General features: G+C 44.2%; 1 long non-coding RNA gene across 1 annotated transcript in view; it reads right to left on the bottom strand.

Moving 5' to 3' along the window:
• The window catches only part of LOC148477560 (uncharacterized), a 35,659-nt gene extending 30,190 nt beyond the window's left edge, over window positions 1–5,469 (bottom strand). The window contains exons 1-2 of the long non-coding RNA XR_015872501.1: window positions 5,423–5,469; window positions 2,541–2,577 (exon numbers count right to left, since the gene is read on the bottom strand). This is a non-coding gene — a long non-coding RNA (uncharacterized LOC148477560). The remainder of the gene's footprint in view (window positions 1–2,540; window positions 2,578–5,422) is intronic.
• Between the last annotated feature and the right edge of the window lie 6,641 nt (window positions 5,470–12,110).

Raw genomic sequence — 12,110 nt, 5'->3', positions numbered from 1 at the left:
CCCAGGATTTCCTTCTAGTAAGTTTATTACATGCATAATGTCAGGATCTTTACGTTGCTCCCTCGCCATCTCTCCTCTGGATACAACTTCTAACCCTCTCAATTCAGTGGTAGTCAATCTACAATACAGTACAGGTAATGCAGTATCTGCAGCTCCAAGTGCACTAATGAGTTCTCGTTCTGCCGAAACCATACAAGAAATTTGATGACATAATCCCTGGACAGTAGAAGCAGGGACTTCAACCCATTCATCATTACCAGACAAGGGTTCCGCATTGGGTCGGCGAGAAAGGGCATCAGTCTCTACATTATTTACCCGTGGTTTATACTTGATGGTGAAATGATAGTTCGACAAAGCCGCTAACCCTCTATGTCCTGTGGCATCCAATTTAGCTGTGGTACTCACATAGGTAAGAGGGTTATTGTCAGTATGTATTGTGAAAGTAACTCCATATAGGTAATCATGAAATTTTTCTACTATGGCCCATTTTAATGCCAAGAATTCTAATTTATGCACTGGATAGCGTTTTTCACTGCAGGAGAGCCCCCTACTCACATAGTAGATTGGTTTCAAATGATCATCATATTTTTGGTATAACACTCCACCTAATCCATCGAATGAAGCATCTACATGCACTTCATAAGGGAGTTCAGGATTGGCATAAGCCAAAATGGGTGATTCTGTTAAAAGTTGTTTCAACAGTTGGAAAGATCGTTCACATGATTCACTCCACCTTTCTCCAAAAGTTTCCTGCGGTTTGTCTAAAAGGGCTAGGTGGTAGCAACACTACCCCTATAGTAGGGACCCGCACCAGTCAATGGTAACCAGAATAACCCTTTTGAATACAGAGAATATTTTATATTTATGTTAATGTATATATAGATAACAACAGGATGTTATAGGAAATGTGTATATTTTGTACAGGGTGGTAAAAGTCATTGTTGGAGCACAAACACTCAGGGTAGAGGTTAGTGCCATAGGAAAGGAGCTGGTCATGTGATGACCAGAGGGATACAGGAAGTGACAGCGGCGGTTGGGTCAGTTGGTGGTTTCCCCCTCCAGAGCTGTACAACAGACTTACCAGCGCTGCAATGAGAGCATAACCTAGCGTCAGCCAGTAGTCGGATAGTGACAGGCCAGTGTGGGGCTTTCTGGTATTTCTGGTACCTTCAGCGGCAGCTGCCGAACTGCAGTCGCTGGACTTTGTGGCGGAGGAGAAGTAAGAGGCTCCAAGCAGGCACTTGATGGTGGGGGCCTGCAGTTGTTAAGGTAGCCTGAGATCTCCAGGGGGCGTGGTTTCCAGGGCAGGCAGCCACATCAGAGAAGGCTCCAGGCCGGGGGAGTGAATGAAGTAGACGGACGGCTGGCCAGACAGTTAAGTAAGCCGGTGAAGTGCAAGCCGCAGCAGTCAGTTTAATCTAGGAGCCGTAGTAGCCATAAAGGCTGCATGGGACCTGGATAGGTATAGCAACCTTGCTTTACCAATTGAGGGTACCAACATATATAAACCACTTTGCTTATACAGAAGCCCAGTAAGCTTCGCTAATACAGAACAGAGGGATCAGCCAAAGGCCAGGACCATTAAAGAGGAGCAAGTTACCAACCCAGAATATATAGAGATATAGGGGAAGTCCTCATTTGCCTCAGCTAGGATAGTGATAGTGACTTATACTTCAAACAGTATTGTTGCCCACTCTCTTTGAGCGTTTATATACCACCTATTGCCAACATATGTAAACTGATACAGTATATATATGTGTATATATATATATATATATATGTATTTAGCTATCGCTGAGGAGCAATAATAGTGAAAGAGAAAGTGGAGCAGAAGTACACAAGCGGAAAGTAGGGTGAGTTAAGGCTCCTAATGAAATAAGACTATCTGATGTAGCTGAATATAACTTGTTACAGAGTGACTTATTCAGTCTACAGAGGATTCAAGGCTGCAACATTGTAACAATTGCATCTTTCATGGACATCAGACCCAGAGAGAAAGGAACACCTAGTAAGGAATTAGTTTTAAAGAAATCTGGGGATATTGTAAATATTTCACCTATAAACTCTCACTTTGACTTTTGCCCCTCTATCGGAGCCTGTATATTTATGCTGTTTAATAAGAGTGTAAACTGATACCGTAAGCTGAGAACAGGGTTCACCTTTAAGCGGAGATATTATTTGGTCCGTAAAAGAGGACTGACGGAAACTATCTATGCTGCCAGGAGGCTGTATTCAAGACTTTGACTTATAGTAAGTGAATATAACAAAAAGAAACCAGAACTGTGGGAAGGACATTTTAAGTTATAGGGAATCCTGAGAGTTTATCCAATCCATTGTATATTTATATGTGTATTGTTATATTGTCAAAATACTGCTTGATGTTATAATAGTATAATTATATTGGTAGGAGTGTTATAATTGAAACTTAATAGCATAGGTTACTTTTGCAACTATATGTGATTTTCTTTGATAAAGGAATAACTAAAATACAATATATATATATATATATATATATATATATATATATATGATTTACTTACCTGAAGGAGTGTATAGAAACTGTTGAGGAGCCAGAACCTGAAAGAAAAGATAAGTGATTGGGTATGTAATGTATTGAAATTGTATCCTAATACAATATACACTAACATTATACACCCCAAGTACAATACTGTCATTACATAGTATGGGCTTTCCCAGGTTAGCCTAGATAATTTATATCAAATACAAATCTGGGTGGAGGCACTATTTACTAACTGGTAACGAAGGGTTACATACTTTTCAAGAAATGTGTAGCACTATAATTCTATAAAATGTTAATATTTTCCTACTTGTCTAACCCTCAATGTTTTGTTTTACAGGTTGCTACAGTAATGCTAAAAGGGAAAAATGTTTGTGTAACATGGAGAAGCTTGTAGCGAGGGGCATGTTGAAAGCTGGAGAGCGCTACTGTGCAGTCTCCATGATGCTCCTTTAGGGAGACATCAATACATAACAAAGATGCCGCCGTTTGGTCTTCTGCGCATACACGGCACCAGCTTGTCACCGTGAAGCAGCGACACAGTGACCCTGCGATATACTGCATTCCACACCTCAATTCACTGCTTGTATCCTGCACTGCTACCAACATACTGTACAGTCATTGGCTGGTGGTCTGTATGCTCCACTCCATGCTAATGGTCTGTTATGTGTATAACTGTGAGTACAGCTGTACATCCACATTACTGCTAAATAAACAATCCCATTGCTTAAGCACTGGGCTATTTCGTGACTTGAGGGATCCGCTGGGGTCTGCTATTACTCATTTACCATCGCCAATAGTGCACACACATATTTTAACAGGCACCTCCCCCGGAATAGAATTTGTCCTTAATCTCAGATACATTTCATTGATTTTATTGAAATGTACAGGCAATACATGATAAACATAATACACTATGGAGATGCACATTTTGGTATTGACTCATGGTATAAGGTGATGCTCTTCAGTTAAGAAAACAACGTAAAGACCAATTTAGATAAGTCTACTATATATTCCCATTTGGTATGCAGCTCATCTCACCATCAGATCATTTCATATTGTGTGCCTCATTTATCAACGAGTTTTATAATTCACAATGAGTGATAAAACTCATTGCGTATGATAATGGTACCCAGCCAATCAGCTCCCATCAGTCATCCGTTTGAAAAATGACAGTTGGGAGCTGATTGGCTGGAGCACCATTTATCATACGCAACAAGTTTTATCACTCTATGGGGCCTATTCATTAAACGTAAAAATTCTCTGGAGATAATTAGCTTTAGAACTCTCATGGAGTTCTAGCTAATTATAGGTGGAATTCATCATTCCACCTCTCCATAAGTATCTATTCCGAAAAGCTGTCATTTTTGCAATGACAGCTTTTCGGGAAATAGATACTTTTCCCTGCCTACACTACCTTATCGCATCTGGAAACAGTGCTGCGCATGCGCTGTTACATCTGTAAAACCAGCGCATGCGCAGCACTGCCTACAGATGGGTTAAGTTTCTGTACCCCCCCACCCCACTCCCCCCTCCGCTCACCTTCCCCCCCCCCCCCCCCGACTTACCTGTCCGCGCAGCAGCCTCCGGCTCCGTCCTGCTGGTCTGTCATGTGGTTTCCCAGCAGACCACATGACAGATTAGAAAAAAAATATTTTTTTTTTTTCTTTTTCTAAACTTTCTTGTGCTCTGCTGGGGAGCACACATGACAGACCAGCCTACGGAGCCTGAGGACGGAGCAGAGCGCCGGAGGGACTCGTCGGGGGACCTGCACACGCTGATACAGGTAAGTGGATTCTGCTATTCGCCACCTCACAGTGGCGAATAGTAACTGCATCACATTCCGAAAATTGATAATTTTCGGAATTTGATGAATACCACAATTTCCACATCCCCATACTAATGTATGGGGAGTGTGGAAATTAACGCAGGGGAACTTGACACAGGAGATATCACAGATATCTCCTTGCTAAGTCTGTTCATGAATACCAAAATAACGTTATTTAAGGAAAATGTCCTTAAAAACGTTATTTTAGTGTTGATGAATAGGCCCCTATGTGAATGATAAAACTCATTGATAAATGAGGCCCTTTGTACACTATTTACTGCACTAGAAGGCACCTATTTTCTCATGGCACACACACGCATGCACCCCAGTACTTAACCAGTGGGGTGGTTTATTTAGTGGCATTGTTTAAGTACTTTACTCAGTTTTGCAGGTACGGACTTGTTGCATGGAGCAGAGCTTGAGCGGAGTGGACCATACAGGTCACCAGCCTGTGACCGTATATGGGTAGAGGTGCTGGAACCAAATGGTATCAGCAGCTTTTGTAGGGTTGTATAGGCAGTAATAACAGGGTCTCTGGGGAGCTACAGAACTACAGATGGCGGCCATCTTGGTAAAGGATTGAAGTCTCCTTGGAAGAAACAATATAAAGTATGCACAGTAGCGCTCTGCAGCTTCAACAACACACACACACACACACACACACACACACACACACACACACACACACACACACACACACACACACACACACACACACACACTCTCTCAAAAAGCAATGGCATTACAGTAAATGCAATAAGCATAGCATTTATTATTGCAAACATTTCAGGCTTGCTGGGGCCTTTGAAAAGACAGTGATTGATTAAAGTCCATTGGCTGCGAAATTAGCACGTTTGCAGTAGTAGCTGCGACAAAAGTTGCAGTCACTACTGCATTTGGGAATATTTAAATCGTAAAAAAAAAGATTAATTGGAATAAAAAAGGCGCAGGCTCTAATAATAGCAGCTCCAAGACTCTAACTTATCTTGCCCAAACACAAGAAAATTAGATAAATTTATTTAATACAGGTAGTGTCTTTAGAACACTTCTTAACCAAAATTAAAATTAAAATATACTTATATCCCCCTCTCTGACTTCTCGTTTCTTTTAAGATGAATCCTCTTCACACAATGCGTATATGAAAAACAGAGAAAAACAAAAAAAACATATATGTGTAGAATTGTTTCAAAAAAAGTTTATATATTTCATATACAAGCAGTCTTCTAAAAACTTTAGTCTTTTTAAGAAGAATCTTCTATGATGGGAAGAAGACGTACCACACTAACTATATATTGGTGTGGTCGAAAACCTTGTAAAGGTATCTTTCTCTGAACTCCAAAGTATGGTGTAGTTTTTCAATGTGTGGTAAGGGTAAAGATAAACATACAACGGAATGAAAATATAATATAAAGGTTTTCTTTTCCCAACAAAAAAACACACACCTGACTTATATAGGACAGGTGTAAATAAAACACATCAAGGTATCTTTTTCCAATGGTATAACACACACCTTACTCACTTGGACTGGGAGTAGGTGAAACACATCAAGGTTTCTTTTCATCTGATATTCCTTGATAATTATCCAACATCAGTCGAACAATATTTTTCAATGTTTAATCGATAAATCCACAAATATCATGCAAAACAAATCTTAAAAGTCGGCAAACTTAAAAACTATATGCACATAGTCCAAGATAGGGGAAAAGCATCACATTTCCCAGGTACAGATGTATATAGGGTACACTCTCAAGGGAGAAGCCATCCCCAAGTACCTTACTGGAAGTGCAATGTGTATTATCCCCAAAGTCTTCTTAATGGTGCAATGTCTCTCTCATAGCCAAACACGTTTCGATTATAAAAATCTTTTTCAAGGCCTTCAACTACTGCATTTGGGTCCACCTCTGAATCAGGCCCTGACTGGAGATTAGAGAAATAGGGTCAGTTTGCTTAACAAATGAAATCTTCTGTTGTAAGATGAACAGAAGAATTGATAGTTAAGGAAGTCTGCTTAGAATTAGATTTTTCTCCTATGGCGCTCAGCAGCCCCGGAGCACTTTTGCAGACAGTGGTCTGTTTGGTGAACTACTGTTGAGGTTTAGATCACCAGAGCATACATGCAGACCTTTGGTCAGCACTTCGGGGGGTGGCAGAAATGGGTGGGTCTGGGGGCGTGTTTACGCGATAGCTTCATCATGCCCACCCTCTAGACAATGTCGTGATTACCAACAATTTGAAATGGGGGTGGGGCCATGATGAAGCAATTCAACGTGAATCGCATCATCGGCCACCTGTACCTCCGACTTCACTTAGGTTGTGGACAGCCGCGGTTGATGGTGGCTACGGGAGACCTACCCAGTCGGGAGCATGACTCAATTTTCTGGAGAATAGGCAAATATGCACCAGAGACTGTGGGCTTCATTCTAAATTGCTAGTAAAGCAAAAACGAGCAAGTGGTTTTGAACCTGGACAAACCATGTTGCAATGCAAGGGGTGCATGCATGGCAAATACTGACTGCTTTTGCATGTAGCCCACAAATGCTGCAGAGCTTTATTTTTACACAGCAATTTAGATTTGAGTGTGGACAGAGCTCTCTAAAATCTAAATCTTTCTGCACATTTCAAATTTGCCACACCTGAAGTGCAACATGGTTTAGCCAAGGTGCAAAGTTACTTGCTCTTTTTTGCTTTACTCCCACCACCTCAGAATAAGGCCCTGTATCTGGTAGCTGGAACTGCATTATCTAGGATTCATTTGTGTTATTGTATAAAGAGGCAGGCAGATGCAGGCAGGACAGAGTAGTTATAGAGCCTGTGGTGCAGCCTGGATCATAAAACTCTACAGACAGTGCTCTACTTACTGGAGCTGGCAGCCCCACCCGCCCCTAGGTGTGACATTACATAATGGGTCTAGGGGGTGGTGCTGGCAGCATAGAGCCCTGTTACGGCGCTGGGTGCAGGCGCAGCATACATACCTATTTTATTTCACCCTCTGAAATTTCCCTGAGGGGAGATGTAAGTGGTCAGTGCTGGGCAACGATGATGCAATTGAGAATCCCACCTCCCCCACTCGCCCATTTCACTAGGAAGAGGGCGGGAGGCAGGTAGGGAACCTTCTCTCATGGGAAATTCGGGAGCCTCCTGCACATTTCAGGAGAGTAGACAAGTACGAGGTGTAGCATGGCAAAAGTAAGATGTGGAGGAGAGTAGCTAAAGGAGAGAGCTGCAAGGTATTTAGGGGCGTATTTATCAAATATTATTTGCAGCATATCTGGTGTTTTTGGGAGGTTACCCCCAAATATTTAGGATCCCCTGAGTGCATGAAGTAGAGACCGCAGCTGATATCTCCATATCTACCGTGGTCCCTCCATTTACGACAGCAGCCGCAGCCCTCATAGAAGCTGTCAGATTTACCAAACTCCAGAATGTGAAGCATTCCGGAAAATTGCTCCGCCAACTAACGCCATCTGAAGATGGCACTAGCCACTATAGCCCATTGGCTACATTCTGCAGAAATCACCGGGAGAGGGTTCCTCTCGGACCCTCCCCAGTAATGGCACATGTGCAGGACCGCCCCGGCTCCCGAAGGAGAACGGATATTTTGGCTTTTGCGATCATTTCACTTCTTACACATCACAGGGATGGGCTCCATTCAGAGCCCTTTCCTCTGCATGTGATTAATAGTAAATTTGGGCGATCTATAATTTCTTATTGCTGCAAATAGCAGCGTCAAAAGACTGACAGCGGCATCCCGATGCTTGGTATCCCAAAAGGGGTTAGGTAGATATCCTAATCCTCTCCCCTTAACCCTCTAACCCTAACGCTTCTTATTTTCTGCATCCTAGCCCTAACCCTCAATACCCCACACCCTAACCCTCCCCCTTTAGTCCCTAACCCTCCCCCCTTAGTGCCTAAACCTAACCCTCCCCCCTTAGTGCCTAGCCCTAACCCCCCCTGTCTGCAGCCTAACCCTAATCTCCCCCCTCCTGCAGCCTAACCCTAACCCCCTCCAGGGTGCCTAAACCAAACCCTCCCCCCTTCCTCCCCCTCCTCACCGCTAACAGCACCCGCTATACCAGGGGTCAGGGAACTTTTTTACCTTTTACCCCAAAATATATTTAGATACGCTGCCGTTACCCCCTTGATTTGAAAGGAAGGAAATCATATAGTAGTGCCCCCATATAATGCCCCTGTAGCAGTGCCCCCATATAATGCCCCTGTAGTAGTACCCCCATAGAATGCCCCTGTAGTAGTACCCCCATAGAATGCCCCTGTAGTAGTGCCCCCATAGTTATGCCCCTGTAGTAGTGCCCCCATAGTTATGCCCCTGTAGTAGTGCCCCCATATAATGCCCCTGTAGTAGTGCCCTCATACCTCATATAGTGCCCCGGTAGTAGTGCCCCCATATAATTCCCTTGTAGTAGTGCCCCCATATAATTCCCCTTGTACAAAAAAAAAACCCACTTACCTTAATCCCCACTCCTGCTTCCGCCGCCGTCCTGTCCGTCCGGCTGCTCCTCAGAACTATGGGAGAGACGTCATGACCTCTCTCCCATAGTGCGCATGGAGAGAGGCGGAAGCTGGAGTTCAGAAGAGAACTCCAGCCTCCGGCTAACGCGGCGCTGCAGGGAAGGAGCCGGGCGCCCACTGGTAATAACATCTCAGCGGGCGTCCGGCTTAGAGCCTCCCTGCGGCACAGCCGGGCATGCATATGCATCATTCTATATTATAGAATGATTCATATGCATGCACGGCTGTCCATCCATTACCCCCAGGAATTAAATTTTTACCTCTGTTCCCTGACCACTGCGCTATACTTACGATTGGGATGCCGGCTGTTAGGATTCCGATGTCGGCATATCCACTAATGTCTGGATTCCTATGCCGGTCTTCTGTCCATGGTTCGGGATTCTGGCGCCAGGATTTCGGCAGCCGGCATCCCGATGGTAGGTATAATAACTACATCCTCTGCTGTTCACCGGCAGCAGTCTCTCCCCAGCCCAATACACACTGCTGTATGCTGGGCAGTGGAGAGTTCAGGGAGACTGCTGATGTAAGCAGCAACATCCTCCTCTTTCTCCCTGCAGATGGCCGAATGCACCAGTGCCATAGCTAGTGCGCCCGATGCAGGCCATGACCCCTCCACATGATGTCACCCTGAGGGGAGTGGCCTGCACCCAACGCTGGGAGCGGGTGATTATAGCAAGGTTGTTGCTAGATCCAAGTTGGAGAAAGGACCTCTGACATTACAACCATGTGACCGCTGCAACAGGGCTGGTCAGCTACAAGTGTTACTATCCACGTGGGCATAGAGGGGGAACATAAACTTGTGGCGAGCGAAGCGAGCCACCGTGCCCGAAGTGTGGCGAGCAAAGCGAGCCAGTGAGGGGACACTTTTGGCCCCCGTACTGAACCTTGCCCCTCCCCCTTTTGCCGTGGGTCATATGGTTGTGATGTCAGAGGTCCTTTACAGCACCTCATTCTAGACCTAACCATTACAGCAATGCTCAGAGCATCCTCAGGATGCTCTGGGGTGCTGTAGGGGCAGCATTGTGACCGTCTGGGGAATCCTAAGGCACCCTGCTAGCCAGATTCAGGAGCAGTAGGTGAGGGCGGTGCCGCCCACAGAGCGCTGTGCTCTGTGCGGCCGCACCGCTCACACACCCTTAGTTACGGCCCTGGAGCGAACTGTTCACCTGTCCCCCTGGATCTGCACCCTGGCGGAGGGGGACAATTCTGGCCCCCTTCCAGTGCGCAGCATTAGATTTTTTTTTAAATAAAATATAGGAGGGGGTGTGGCCACACCTCTGATATGTGGCCACGCCCCCTCCCTCTTCCTGGCCACCTCAATGACCCTGGGCATTGTGCCATAGATAGGTTGCCTGAGAGATGATTCGGCTTTATTTACAGCTGAACATTGATGAGGCCAATGCTTTACTGTGATCATATTGGCGAGTTAGTATCACTAAAACCCACAGTATTCTCGCTTTTACCTGATACAGGTCTTCATGTTTTAAAAGTTGCAGCTACAAGTCATCTGTCGGGAACCAGTTTCCAACAATAGGCAATCATTAGGTAGCTTCAAATGTGTATGTTTTTGTTGTGTATTATTCACACAATCATGAAGATTTTTTTTCATACAAACAAATAATGTTTGTACATATTGAGTATGACCGATCAGCATGGGCGTAACTACTATAGGTGCAAGGCGTGCAGCTGCTATGGGGCCCAGTGCTGAGGGGCGGGCGGGTCCATTGTCCTTGTCCTTGTCATAGTCACATTTGTTACAGACATTTTTCCCCATTGGGTGGTACATAGGGCCCTTACAAACTTTTGCTATGGGGCCTCCAAATACCTTACGTCCCTGCAGCAACAAGTATGCTGACAGTTATTAAACACATAGGTAAAATATTATTAATAAAGTATAGGTGTTCTGACATTGGACGTTACAGCTATCACGTGGAAGGTAATAATAATAAGGACAAGGAATATGTACAGTACTATATTGAAATTTGACATAATTCATCACTAAAAATGGCATTTTGTCCTGAGCAGAGAAAAGGTCCTGACAACATTTAAATGCAGTAAAATGTGATTATGCTGTTTGTGCTGTGCCCAGAGATCCCGCAGGATGTCAGGGACAATATTAGGTTCATACATAGGAAGATCATACACAATCTCTTTTTGCTTGCTCTTCATAAAAGCCATGTTAGGCTTTCCACTTTCAGATGATTTTGATCTATTGCTTTGTTAATGTATTCTTGCAATTTTTACTAAGTACATGGATTTAGGTTTCTGGGTCTCTGTGCTCTTTATATAGTAACATAGAATTTGACGGCAGATAAGAACCCCTTGGTACATCTAGTCTGCCCCATTTTTAAACATATTGTTACCTCAACCCTTATTGATTCTTACTACTTCTGAAGGATATACATTTATAGCAACAAGGCAGAGTTTTTTTTATTTTTTTAGCAATGATTATTTACAATTGTCATCATGTGTACTCTATTTTATAGAAGTGTGTCCATTGATCAGTTAGCAATTTGTTTAATATCCAAAATGGTTGCACTCAGAGCCATAACTACACTTTTTGGTGCCCTGTGGCAGAAAGAGCATTGGCGCCCCCCCCCCCCCCCATTTTTCAAATAGGGACATACAGTAACGCACCCAAAAAAAGGGGAATGGCCTCATGGGGAAGGGCCAGGGAAGAGATAGGGGAAGCCAGGAGATGCTGGGGATGAAATAAAAGGAAGCTACAAGTGAGTATGATGATTAACAGAAAATTGACAGACCCAAACAGCGCCCCCTGCCCTGCTTTGCCCTGTGCCATGGCACAGGCCGCACTACCTTAGTAATGGCCCTGGTTGTACTGTATATTGAAAGATCTACAGTGTTTACTGTAGTTAGACAGTAAAAAGGTCGACACCAAATGGTGGACAGCCAATAGGTGGGCAGGGTCAAAAGGTCAACAGGGTAATATGGTCATCAAGGAGTAAGGTTGACTGGTTCAAATGGTCGACATGGTCAAAAGGGCGGTCCACAAATGGTCGACACAGGAAATCCTAATCCTCAACCTAACCCTCCCCCTGGTGCCTAACCCTAACCGTCCCCTTCCGCAGCCTAACCCTTCACCAAGTGCCTAACCCTAACCATTCTGAAAAATTATGAAAAACCATGTGTCAACCTTTTCTGTGTCAACCTTTTGACCCTGTCGACTTTAGTCCATGTCGACTTTTTAACTTTTGACTGTCTACTTATTGCCGTTCG

Source organism: Taudactylus pleione, unplaced genomic scaffold (assembly GCF_031769625.1).
Source record: "Taudactylus pleione unplaced genomic scaffold, aTauple2 ptg000707l, whole genome shotgun sequence".
NCBI lineage: Eukaryota > Metazoa > Chordata > Amphibia > Anura > Myobatrachidae > Taudactylus > Taudactylus pleione.
This window is presented reverse-complemented; position numbering and strand designations above follow the sequence as displayed.